Source organism: Lactuca virosa, chromosome 4 (assembly GCF_052849685.1).
Source record: "Lactuca virosa cultivar CGN04683 chromosome 4, Lactuca_virosa_CGN04683_v6, whole genome shotgun sequence".
Lineage (NCBI taxonomy): Eukaryota > Viridiplantae > Streptophyta > Magnoliopsida > Asterales > Asteraceae > Lactuca > Lactuca virosa.
This window is the reverse complement of record NC_136429.1, coordinates 394,099,356-394,111,831: the sequence shown is the minus strand read 5'-3', so window position 1 is coordinate 394,111,831 and position 12,476 is coordinate 394,099,356. Positions and strand designations below refer to the sequence as shown.

The following is a 12,476-nucleotide window of genomic DNA, read 5'->3' as shown; positions in this document are numbered from 1 at the left end:
AAGTTTTATTTTCGAAAATTATTTGGGATTTGGATTGTGCCTTATACTGTGTGGAAGACAGGTAAATTCGAACAAGGTATAAAAGGAGGACTTTACCACTGGAAACCTTTCACTCCTCATTTTCTTAACTTCCGGCCGTAAACCCTCTCACACTCTCTTTCTTCTCGAAAAAAAATTCTCGTGTTTTTGTGAAATTGCTCGGTTCATCTCAAAGGTATGTTAAAACCGACCGTGGGAATGTATTTTGTTCATCAAATCAACAGCTTTTGAGGGTTTAATCGAAGATTTTCAGTTTGTTGGCGTTTACGGTTGAAGCTTACGGCCTAGGAGCTTACGGCCAGGAGCTTACTGCCATGGGTTTACGGCCGTAAACCCAAAATTGACCGTAAACCCCAGTTGACCATTGTTGACCGTAAACTCCAAATTTTTGGTCAAAATAAATATTTTTTTTAAGGCCAAAATTAAATTGATTAATTAAGAAAACATAAAACATTAATTGCTCAAATATTTTTGTTTTCTTACTTGGCTTGTTTTAGTGCAGAACAAATGGCAAATTTGAAGTTCGCTGACATGCACAATTTGGCTATTGTACTGGCTGATCCTCCTGCTGCTCATGGAGATTTCAGGTCGATGATCCACAGGATGAGAGAATGCTGCCTGGCTTCTGCTATCACTGTGAACCCCGTGGTCTATCAGAAAATTATCAGGGAAATCTGGCAGACTGCAAAGATGAAATGAGACAACGATGGAGCAGTTACTGTTGATGCAGTTGTGAAAGGATGCAAGATTGTGATTACTGAGCAGTTCATCAGAGAAGCATTGCTGATTGATGATCAACCTGATTTTCCTACTGAGATCGGAATAAAAGATGTCCAGAAGGTTCTCAAGAAGATGGGGTACGAAGGCATCTTTCCTCCCACTGTGAAAAAGCTTCTGCCACCATACTGGAGATTCTTGGCTCATGTGTTTGTGAGCTGTATTTCGGGCAGAAGATCTGGTGTTGATGAAATTTCACTAAGGAACACTGGAGCCATTGCTTCGCTAGCTGCAAGGATAGACTTCAACTTCTCGAAGTTTATCTTAGATGAGTTCGTGGTGAACATCAACGCAATAACCTGGGATACTCGGGATTCTTTCTTGTTGTATCCTAGGTTCTTCCAACTGTTCATTGACGTTCAATTTTCGGAGATGGTCAAAGAGGGAGAAACCCTAGATATGAAGTCGTTAGGTCCCCACACTGTTGGGCTTATAAAGCATAATCGAAGGGGCAAAGTCGTTTTCCAAGGATTACATCCTCTTGTGAAGTTCGGAAGATTTGCTGAGCTAAATGAATCTTCCGAGTCTCATGGAACGTCAGACAAAGTATCCTCTGAGCCCACTTCTTCAGAGAGGATAATTTCGGAAGATGATGTTATCACAGTGTCGGATCATGCTGACGAAGAAGATACTCCAGCTCTTAATGCACATGTGCCTGAAGAACATGATCTGACATCATTTCAGGTCCAAAGTGATTACAATGAAGGGTCTTCAAAGAGTGGGACTGAGACTGATTTGTATGAAGACCTCGATCTTACTGGCTTCGATAAGGATGAAATCCCTTTAAACTTTGGAAGTAATGAAGATTTCATGACTGGTGAAACCTCAACACGCTACTTGACAATATCAATGAAGTTGCTCATCCAGTAACGGAGATACGGGAAGCTGAAGACGTTCTTGAAGCCACGCCTCCTACTACCAATCAAGTGGCAGAAACAGCAATTCCTATGGTGACAGTGTCAGGGATTCCTCCCCTTGATATTGTTTCTCCTACATCTGAGCCACTTGAGAGTGATCGCACAACAACACAAACCTCTCAACCTCCCATGAAAAGAAGAAGACTTGACCCAAGATAGGGAATTCTTATTCCTGGTCCACTTCAAGGCCTTTCAACTCCACCGATAACCACTCCTGCTATTGTCTCATCAGAACCTCTCAGTGAAGGTCCTAGCACCACTTATGAAGCTGGTGGTTATTCTTTCCCCACAGGATTTTCTCCTCCCAGGCCCGATCATGATGCTGCTTCAGTGAGGCTAGCCATGCATTTGGCTGAAGAACAATTCTCAACGCCTCCCTCCCGTGGTAAAGGAATATCTTTTGGGGAAGGCAAATCTGGAGAAGAGAATCCTACTATTCTTGGACTTCAGAAGGAGATCAATGTGCTGAATCAGAAGAATATAGAGCTTGATATCAGGGTTATAGACCTTCAGACTGAAAACACCAAGCTCAACATTCAAGTTGCTGATCTTCTTGAAGATAAAGCTCTGAAGACTAAGCAGATCACTGATCTTCAGACGCATTTTGGTTTGTTGACCGCCAGCTACTATGACTTAAAGAAGAAGATGGAAGAAGAACTTGGTGACAAATTTAAGTCGTATATCGATGAGCCAAGGATCTATATTCCTAATCAGGATGCTCCCATAGTTCCTCCACCTGTAAGAACAACTCAAGTTGTCGATCGTTTTGATAAAGAACCGGTACAGGCTCCGAATGTTGTGGCTTTGAAACGTGCCAAACTGGCTAAGTCTGCTAAGAAGGGTCAGCTTTTGTTCAAAAGGAGCTCGGATCAAAATGCTCCTGGGGATCAACCTAACATTACTGTTACGGATCTTGGAGAGAATCGCTTCAGGGACGTATATGGTGATAGGTCAAGGATCATCTCATGGGGATTCCACGACAATCTAAATATGTGGATCGTGAGAAGAAAGAGTGGCAATACTGAACTGTATAAAAATGTTCATGACTTCCACTCTTGGACCAGGGTTGATCTTACAGAGTTATCTAAGGCTCCTTTTGCAAATCCGTCAAATGATCCCAAGGCGACACATTTCAAGTTATTTCTGGAAGATCAAGTGGCCAAGGGCTTTCCCTCAATGAAGACTGCAGAGTCAATTATTAAGATATACCCAAGTGTCATTGATCCCAAAACCGATCAACCTCTTCGGACTGTGATGTGGCCTGCTACCGACCAAGTTAAGCAGATTCCTATTCTTCAGAATCATCCAGATGGATCTCTAAAGTCCATGCTTTACTGGGTATTTGATGAATCTACTGCTTCCGCTGTCATTAAGCTTGAACATGGATGTATTCGCATATATGACAAAAGGGATTTGCTACAGTTCGGGAAATGGGATATACATCAGCTTTCTCATCATCAGATCATGGTCGCTGAAGACCTCTTTGAGTCTGCTGCTAAGGAGTACACTGCCATGGTTGCTGAAATAATCAGAAAAGAAATGTGGTATGGAGCTATGGGGAAGTCAGACGTGCTGGTGGTTGATAAAGACTAAGTCCAAGCTAGCACCAAACCAAGGGGGAGATTGAAAGGTCCAGTTAGTGGTTTGGTCTAGGCTTTCATTGTAATAGTTCCTTTTGAGTCTTTAGTATGTTTTGGTGAGTTGTTTAGCAGTTTATGGCCCTGGAGTGATTTTACGGTCGTAAGCTTCTTTACGGCCGTAAACCCTATTTGCGGCCCAAGTCCCCTATATATAGAGGAGTTGTAGGTCATTGTTAGGTTGTTGATGCCACTGAGTTCACTGTCCATTGTATCGAGTTGTACCAGACGTTTTACAGCAATAAACGTGTGCAAGCTTGATTTCTCTTATTCTTCTACTCTTATTCTGATTGCTTTTGATTGTTTGATTGCTTGATCATTGGTAAAGATCCGTTTTAGGACCTTACACAAGCCCAAAAAAAAGTTAGTTCACCCATCATGCTCACCTCGAACTTCTTGGCCATGACCTCTGCGAATTCTGAACTTAGCTTTTATTTAGTGGGTCTGAAGACGATATCGTCCACATACACTTGAGGAAGAATGATATGAGATCCTGATTGCTTTATGAATAGAGTGTTATCAATCTTTCCTCGTTTATACCCACTTGATATAAGATAGCTTGCCAACGTGTCATACCATGCTCTAAGAGCCTACTTTAAGCCATAGACAACTTTATCAAGACGATACACATAATCTGTAAACTCTTCACTTACAAACCTGGCGGTTATTTTAGAAAGACTTCTTCTTGAATATTTCCATGTGGAAAGGAAGTCTTGACGTCCATTTGGTAGACTTTGAAGTTATTGAAGGAGGCAAAAGCTAGGAACTGACAAATTGCTTCAGTTCTTGCAACATGAGCAAACGTTTCATCATAGTCTAACCCTTCAAGCTGACATAACCCTTGAGCCACAAGCCTAGGTTTGTTTCTTATGACAATTCCATCTTCATCAATTTTATTCCTAAAAACCCAGCGAGTGTCAATGATAGTCTTTCCTTGAGGTCCGGGAACAAGAGTCCACACACGATGACGTTCGAATGCATTCAGCTCATCCTGCATGGCTTTAATCCAGTCAGCTTCTTTCAGGGCATCAACGGCATTTTTTGGTACAATCATTGAGATGAAGTTTACTAACATGCAGAAGTTATTTTTGACTCTGCTGCGAGTGAGAATCCTAGAATTTACATCTCCAATGATTTGGTATTTAGGATGATCTCAAAGGATTCTTAGATAAGAACTTTCATTTGCATTGCTTTGGTAAGAGTCTTATTGATTGGATGGTGCAACTTCTTCAGGGATAACAGGTTGATCTTTAGAGATAGGTTGTGAATTTATTAATTGATAAACATTGAGAACCATGGGATCAACGCCATTTGGAAAGAGCTCAGGAACAAGGTATGAAGGATTGTAAGTAGGTTCATTCAGAATTGACGAGGGATATTCAACTCGATAATGAATGAATGATACCTTGTCAAAAGTGACATGAACTGTTTCTTCGACAATTTTCCTTGAATGATTAAATACTCTCAAAGCCTTGGATACGCTAGAGTATCGTAGGAACACTCCTTCATCAGCTTTAGCTTCAAACTTCGAACCATGATCTCTTTGATTCAAGATGTAAAAAACACATCCAAACACATGAAAAAAAGAGATGTTCGGTTTCTTTCCTTTTAGTAGTTCATAAGTAGTTTTCCCATGACGCTTAACAATAATAGACCGATTTTGGGTATAACACGTTGTATTGACAGCTTCAACCCAAAATGACAAAGAAAGACCAGCTTCAACGACCATAGTTATTCCAGCTTCAATGAGAGTTCTGTTTCTTCTTTCTACAATACCATTTTGCTGAAGAGTTCAAGTTGCATAAATTTTTTGAGAAATTCCTGAGATTAAGCAAAAGTCCTCTAGAGAGGAGTTTTTGAATTCAGTTCCATGATCACTACGTAATTGCCTTACTTTGTGATCATAGAGAACTTCCCACTGTTTGTTGAGAGCAATGATTTCATCAGCGGCATGATTTTTCTTCCTTAAGAAGACTACCCATGTAAACCTAGAAAAATTCATCCACAATGACGAGAGTGTATTTCTTCCCAGCTCTTGACTTAACTGGAACAGGTCTAAACAAATCCATGTGAAGGAGATGAAGAAATTTGATAATAGAGGAGCATGACTTTGGCTTGAAAGAAGACTTGGTTTTCTTCCCCTTTTCACATGTTGAGCACACTTATCCTTGACAAACTGCATTTTAGGAACTCCTCTTATAAGCTGATTCCCTGCAATCTTCGAAATGTTCTTGAAGTTCAGATGTGACAGCCTCTTGTGCCACAACCAATTTAGATGAGACTGGGCACGGGAGAACAAACAATGACGAAGAGAGTTGTCAGAAGAAAAGATATCCTAAACATAAATATAGTTTTGTTGATTTGCAGTAAGAACAGTGGCATTCTTTTGATCAACAAACTTTCCTTCTCTCTTGTTAAATAAAACTTCATAACCAGTGTCACATAGTTGGCTGATATAAATGAGATTATGTTGAAGAGCTTTCACGTAAGAGACATTATTGAAAACAACAAAATTGCACTTGATGGGTCCATATCCCTTTGTAGCTCCTTTTCCATTATCTCCATATGTAACATCAGACCATCCTTCTTTATGAATCTTCCAAGAGAGACTTGAATCCTATCATATGCCTTGAACAACCATTGTCTAAATACCAAATAGGCACTTTACCCTAAGACTAATATATACAATAAGACATAAAACACAAAAAGAATACATATACTACATACTGACCCATTTGCAAATGGTCACTCGCTAAAAGATATTATAACAACCATGAGGGAGACAGTTCAACGAGTTTCCCTTTTTGATCCACTTATCATTGCGAGTTCTGATATTGTCAATGCGAACGGAGTCCTTTTCAAAAGTGCACTCGCTGACTTTGTGAGAGGCATCACTACATCGATAACAACCTTTGATTCTAGAATTCTTTCCCCTAACATTAGATTTTGATTTCTTTTCAATTGATGAATTTGATTTGAGAGTTTTGGGATAAGGGATGTCATTGATGGTATTCTCAGATACTACATTTTCATGGGGCTCATGATGCATTGAAGATTCATTAGAAGTGGAAGAATTTGATTGATCTTCAGGTTCATAATTGCTTACTGGGCACTGAGGAAACATGCTAAGAATCTTGTTTACAGAATGAAATTTTCCATTACATATAGGAAACTTTGGCAAAATCTTAGTGGAGGGAAGAACATACTCATGATGAGAAGGTTGGTGGGAAGGATCAAGAGCAGATAATTTAGAAATATATTTGGTAATGCCATTAGAATCAGTAGAGTAGTGAGTATCAATTAAATATCGATTTATAAAAGGATAACTCACTAATCTACTCATAAATCTTCCTTTAAGCAGTCAGCTTCATAAAAGGTTTGTTTAGTCTCAACAACTTTGGTTAAAGAAATAGCACCTTCTATATCAAATCCAAGAATTTTCTTACACTGATATGGAATCTGAGTATTAATGATTCTTGTGACATTAAATTAAGAAGATGACCAGTTTTTGAAAATAAGTTGAGTGCGATTAGCATGATCAACAACTTTTTCTTTTTCAGTGCAAAGAAAAGTATTGGTCAGCGAGATACAAGTGTTTTCCTTTTTTAGAGCGGAAATAGATTTTTCAAGAAAAGAGTTTTTTTCTTTGAGTTCCTTTAACTCAAGACTAAGAGAGAATTTTATTTTATATGAGACCAATAAATTTACACATAAGAGATCAATTGAGTCATCTTTTTCAATATTTTGAACAGAGGAAAGATTAACAAGATTCTTTACCTGATACGCTGGGGTATCGTCCCATTCTGACTTGAGGTCCTTCGCAATGTGAGGATGCTCAGTTTCATGGATCTTAATGCTGCCATGATCAGTGTCAGTGTGTGGTTCAACAATCTGAGCCATGAGACACTTACATTCATCGGTTGAGGAGTTTTCCTTTTCAAAAGCACATGATAGAGTGGCCATCACCTATTAAGTTGTTGAGCAATTTTGAACCAAACGATAGACAAAAAATGGGAGTGAGTTTCCAATAGTAGTTCTCGCCTTTACATCGAGATTCAACATCCTCTTCTCTTCGTTGTTGAATCCGGGAACAGGTTTCCCTTTCAGCTTGCTACCAGATCCACCATCACTGGATGATTGATGCATAGCGGCGATATGACCTTTATCAACGACATCGTGCATATTAAGATCCATGAAATCGAGAGCTCCCATGGCCTTTGATTTCCATGCAAAGAAGCTATGTTTATCAAACGAAGGAATCTTGTTGCAAACAGTTGATTTTTGAGTAAAAGAGGTTGACATGATTACTTGAGTGTATCTAAAACCTACTTTAATACCAATTGAAGGTTTGTATCGATCGGATACACTTCAAGTATTAAAACAACATAAAACTAATCTAAGCAAAATAATAAACATAAAGTAAATAACACAGAAGTTCTCCAAATTGTTCTTTCACAAAGAAAGGGTTTTGTATTCACCAAGAAGACGGGTTTGTCACAAAGACGATTGACAGAAAGCCACGATCACAACATTAGGGTTTTCACTATTGTTGTATATATACTAATCTATACATGCATATCCCATGATTCAAGGGATTGCGTCTAATCTATACAAAGAACCGATCTTCTCAGAAAGATATCATATCTATGATCTATTCTATACTTATCTATATCATTACATAATATACAAAAGATTACAATCGGATAATTGTACTATAAGTTGATGCTGATAAGCTTGATTCGCAAGCGTTGTAGATGCAGTAGACGCTGATGCTGATCTATCAGCGTGTTGTGTGTTTAACTCATCAGATCATAAGGTGTGACCTTACATAAACTAAGAAGATAAATATGCCTAAAAGACTAGGAATTATAGATAATTATTTGAAATTAATTAATTAAAAGATTAGTTAAAGATAATTTGTTTAAATCATATAAAATTAAATTGTTTAAAATTTACCTTACATATTATTGTAAAATATTATAAAAGAATATGTGAAGACCAAAATAATTTATATATGTAATATGATTACTATATGTAAAATAATAATACAACATGGGTACTTACATGTTTAATTAATGATTGTTATTCGAATCAAGACTATGCCTCATTCATGAAACCATGCTATAAGAGAGGTATAAGGAAATGACCTATAAAATGATCATTGAATGAGTGTCCTTTCACTCACCACTTTGTTGTGTGGTGGATTGTGGTTAGCATAAAGGGTTCGATAGGATGATGTCTCGTTAAAATTATAACAAATAAAAGTACTAAAAACAAAATTGTCGTTCCTAGTTATTTTAGGAAAATGTGAATAGTTGCTAATCCATGAATAATGCATGTTATTCCTTATTGTCTATTTATGGAGCGTGTGTAGTTAACCGACATATAAATTTGAGATGTAAGTAGAAGATGATGTGGCACTTGTGGTCGTGGTTTGTTGGTGAAGCGTGTTTGGTTAACCAACATGCCAACTTGAGGACCATGAAATAATCAAACGTCACATGTTATATCATGGTTGGTTCACCGTATTATTTGTGAGATCTCGACATCCCAGGCACAAATAGAGGATGTGAAAATTTGAGATTAACATGCCATTGACTAGTTCCAATGAATCTAAAAAGATATAGAAATTTCATAATGATTGAAATTGGTAAAGTGCATTACCTACCTAAAATAAATTTTTGATATGAGTACGGCATCCCTCTTCATAAATCGAATTGAAAATATGGATCCCAGCCTTAAAATAAATTGGCTAATTATTCAAAGAATAAAATCAAATAACTAAACTTTTTTCTCCTTTTAGATGTCGAGTATCAATGATCTTCCTCTCCCACCTCCTCCACCCAATAATTCCAATGTTTCCTTCATTTTTGTTCTTCAAAGAAAAAACCTCACTGGCGGGGCTAATTATCTCGATTGGATGAGAAACCTAAGGATCAAATTGAGGTATGACTATCGCGGATATGTGCTCGACGAACATATCCTAGAAATTGACGATAAATCTATTGATGAAGAAAATAAGGCTCACACCAAAAACGTGCATGACTCGAATAAAGGTTTCTTGTATCATGATTTTCGCCATGTCACCGGACCTTCAGAAATCTTTTGAGAACATTGGGCGTATGAAATGAACTTGTAAGGCAAGAGAGATTTGAGATTTTCAAATCCCTAACATCATGTAAACTCAAAGAAGGTGGATCGGTGTGTGCTCATGTTCAAAAATGAAGAACTACATAGACCAACTCAAGAACCTCAATGTTGTCTTCGACAAGAACCTATATGTGTACCTATTAGTTGGTTCTCTCCCTAGTTTATAAGATAATTGCATCATGACTTATCAACTGAATAGTATGGACAAGACATTCATGGAGCTCTATGGCCTCTTCCAGACAGCTGAAGTCGATGTGAAGAAAACTCATAACACACCTTAAGATCAAGTACTCGACATTAAGAATGGTGGTGGACACAAGAGAAAGTGTTCAAATCCAAAGTGGAAAGGAAAGGTTGTGGCTTAACATTCCCAAAATGGAAATGTGTATGTTCCACCTATGAGTGATCCTAAAGAAGAATTATGTTTCTATTATGGCGTTAAGGGGCATTGCAAGCGAATATTCCCAAAGTACTTGAAAGATCTCAAGGATGATAAGTGTCACACCCCAAAACTGGAACGGCGGAAACGTTCTGGGGCGGAGGACGTCATGTCAAGTATCACAACACATGCAGTATAGTAATCAAAGTACAACAACCATTGCATTAATAGTATAAGTTTTTACATAGGTTACATTTAGCAACGACATCAAGGTAGATATAGAGAATAACATAAGATGCAGCTCGGTACAAGGCTGACTTCGCAAAAGCTCCCGGAGTGTACCTGTCTATTGACGACCTGAGAATACAAGTTATTTTGAAAGAGAGGATCAGCATTTTAATGCTGGTGAGTTCATAAGTATTTTAATGACATTGATATAAATACATGTTTTTCCTCAAAATAATCTCATTAGATGATGGTGATAAAAGTTTAATAAGTATTTGAGTTCCTTCCAGAAAATCCTATATTTTCTAAATAAAGTAGCCTTCTACCTAGAATTGACTGTTTCATGTTTAAAGAGAATGAGTTTCCCTACAAAAAGCAGTCTTCTACCAAGACTCGACTGTTTCATGTTTAGAAGAATGAGTTTCTCCACTAAAAGCAGTCTTCTACCAAGACTCGACTGTTTTGAGTTTAAAGAGCACTTTTCTCAATTGTTACTATCATTATCAAAATATAGTTTTACATTATCATTTTATATCAAAAACGTTCTAAGTTTAATGTATTAGGGAAAATATTATAGTACCGTAGTTTTATAAGTAGAAACTACTGTGGTACTAATTACCTTAAGGCCATGAATTATAAGGTAAATGTGAAGATACTCGTAACCATACTGATTGACAGATGTAAACACGACGACCCGTTGGCGTCGAAATAAATGTGACATTTGTCACCCCTTGGCTTGGTCGGCCGAGACTGTAGCTAGCAGTCAGGATGTAGGATGGTCTGTCCCGTATAGATCTCTACACACAATGCCCGCTCTCCCTCCAGGAGACTCTGGTTACCAACTCGACAACGGTGAAATCCGTGTCATGAGGATGTATCTCATGCTTTGATTGCTATATACGTTTCTTTTTACTAAAAGTACATGTTTTATAATATTGATATAGCTAGTTTCTCCTCATTAAAGTTATTGTTGGTTTCTAAACTATACCTACTATAGTTTACTTGAGAGGTTATCTAGGTACCTTTGCTACCTAAAGGCGCTGAACTGGAGTAAGAGTTTTAATATCTAAAAAGATATACATAATATATAACTAGGACTTCAACGACACTCGGACAAATAACCGGATACTCTAAGTCCACAACCAAACAAGGAACATGAAATAAAGCGGGCTATCAGTCCTAAGTCCTTCAAACCCTACTTATATAACTATATCTATATAGACATGAATCAAACAAGAAAATCAGTTTAAAGACTTTGATAAAAGTTTAGTAATTTAAAAAGAGATTATAGTACTTCAAAAGAGATTTGAAGACAATATTTGAAAGCCTTTTAGCGGAATAAAACAGTTTAGCATGCAAAATCTAGTTGATTGACAGTTATTAATCACATACGGTTGATATAATAACTTAATAGTTCAACTTGTATCCCCCCCCCATAAAAGCATTTAAAATCATTTCAAAGGTTGATTAAGGGGTATGAACTCACCTGAAGTGAGTAACTCGAAAGAAAGATTGATTTAGGATCGCGGGGTGTCGAATGAAGTCGTGATCACAAACGGATCCTAGTTTAACATGTAATAACACATATATGAATACACTTAGGGTATATAACGACTAATAGATACATGGACACACCTTAGGGACATGAAAACACTTAGAATTAAGTGTTACAAACACCTATTGAAGTCCCTAAATGAGTGTAGGGCTTTAGATTTGAGTGTAAGGCCACCAAACTCGACTTTTATGAGTGTGCGGCCAGGTGTACGGCCAGGGTGTGCGGCCAGGCCTGTGTACGGTCGTACATGGGAGTGTGCGGCCGTACAGAGTGTGTGTGCGGCCGTACACTCTTCATTCATGCCCAAAATCTCGATTTTTAGGTGGTTCAAGGCCAATACCAAGTCCAACTAGCAGATAGGGAGTCAAACTCTCACTTTGGAGAGTGTTCGAGGTGTGTACGGCCACCTTATGAAGGTGTGCGGCCGTACACCTTCAAGTGATGAAGAACACGAAGAACATGAAGAGTTTTAGGCTTAGATTAAGGTGTCTTACCAGTATAACAAGCTGAATGATGGAGTACTTCACGTTTTTGAGGCCCTTAGAGTGTTATTGGATGAAGTTTCTAGAGAGAGAAAGTAGAGATGGGAAGTAGAGTACAGCCAAAAGGGGAAAAGAGTGAATGAAGGGGTCTCCTCTAATATATAGGGTCGGGTATGCGGCTGGGAGGGTGTACGGCTGGCTGTGTGCGGCTAGCTGGCCGCACACTCGGATGTGCGGCCGCACACACCATGTTGGGTGTGTTTGGCCCATTTTATCGATGCTACACACATTCTAACCCTTCCTAAGACTCATATC

The 12,476-nt window shown here is 38.2% G+C and overlaps 1 pseudogene; it reads right to left on the bottom strand.

The window, feature by feature from the left end:
- Nucleotides 1–4,034: 4,034 nt before the first annotated feature.
- Nucleotides 4,035–4,424, bottom strand: LOC145106442 (putative mitochondrial protein AtMg00820 pseudogene; annotated as a pseudogene).
- Between the last annotated feature and the right edge of the window lie 8,052 nt (nt 4,425–12,476).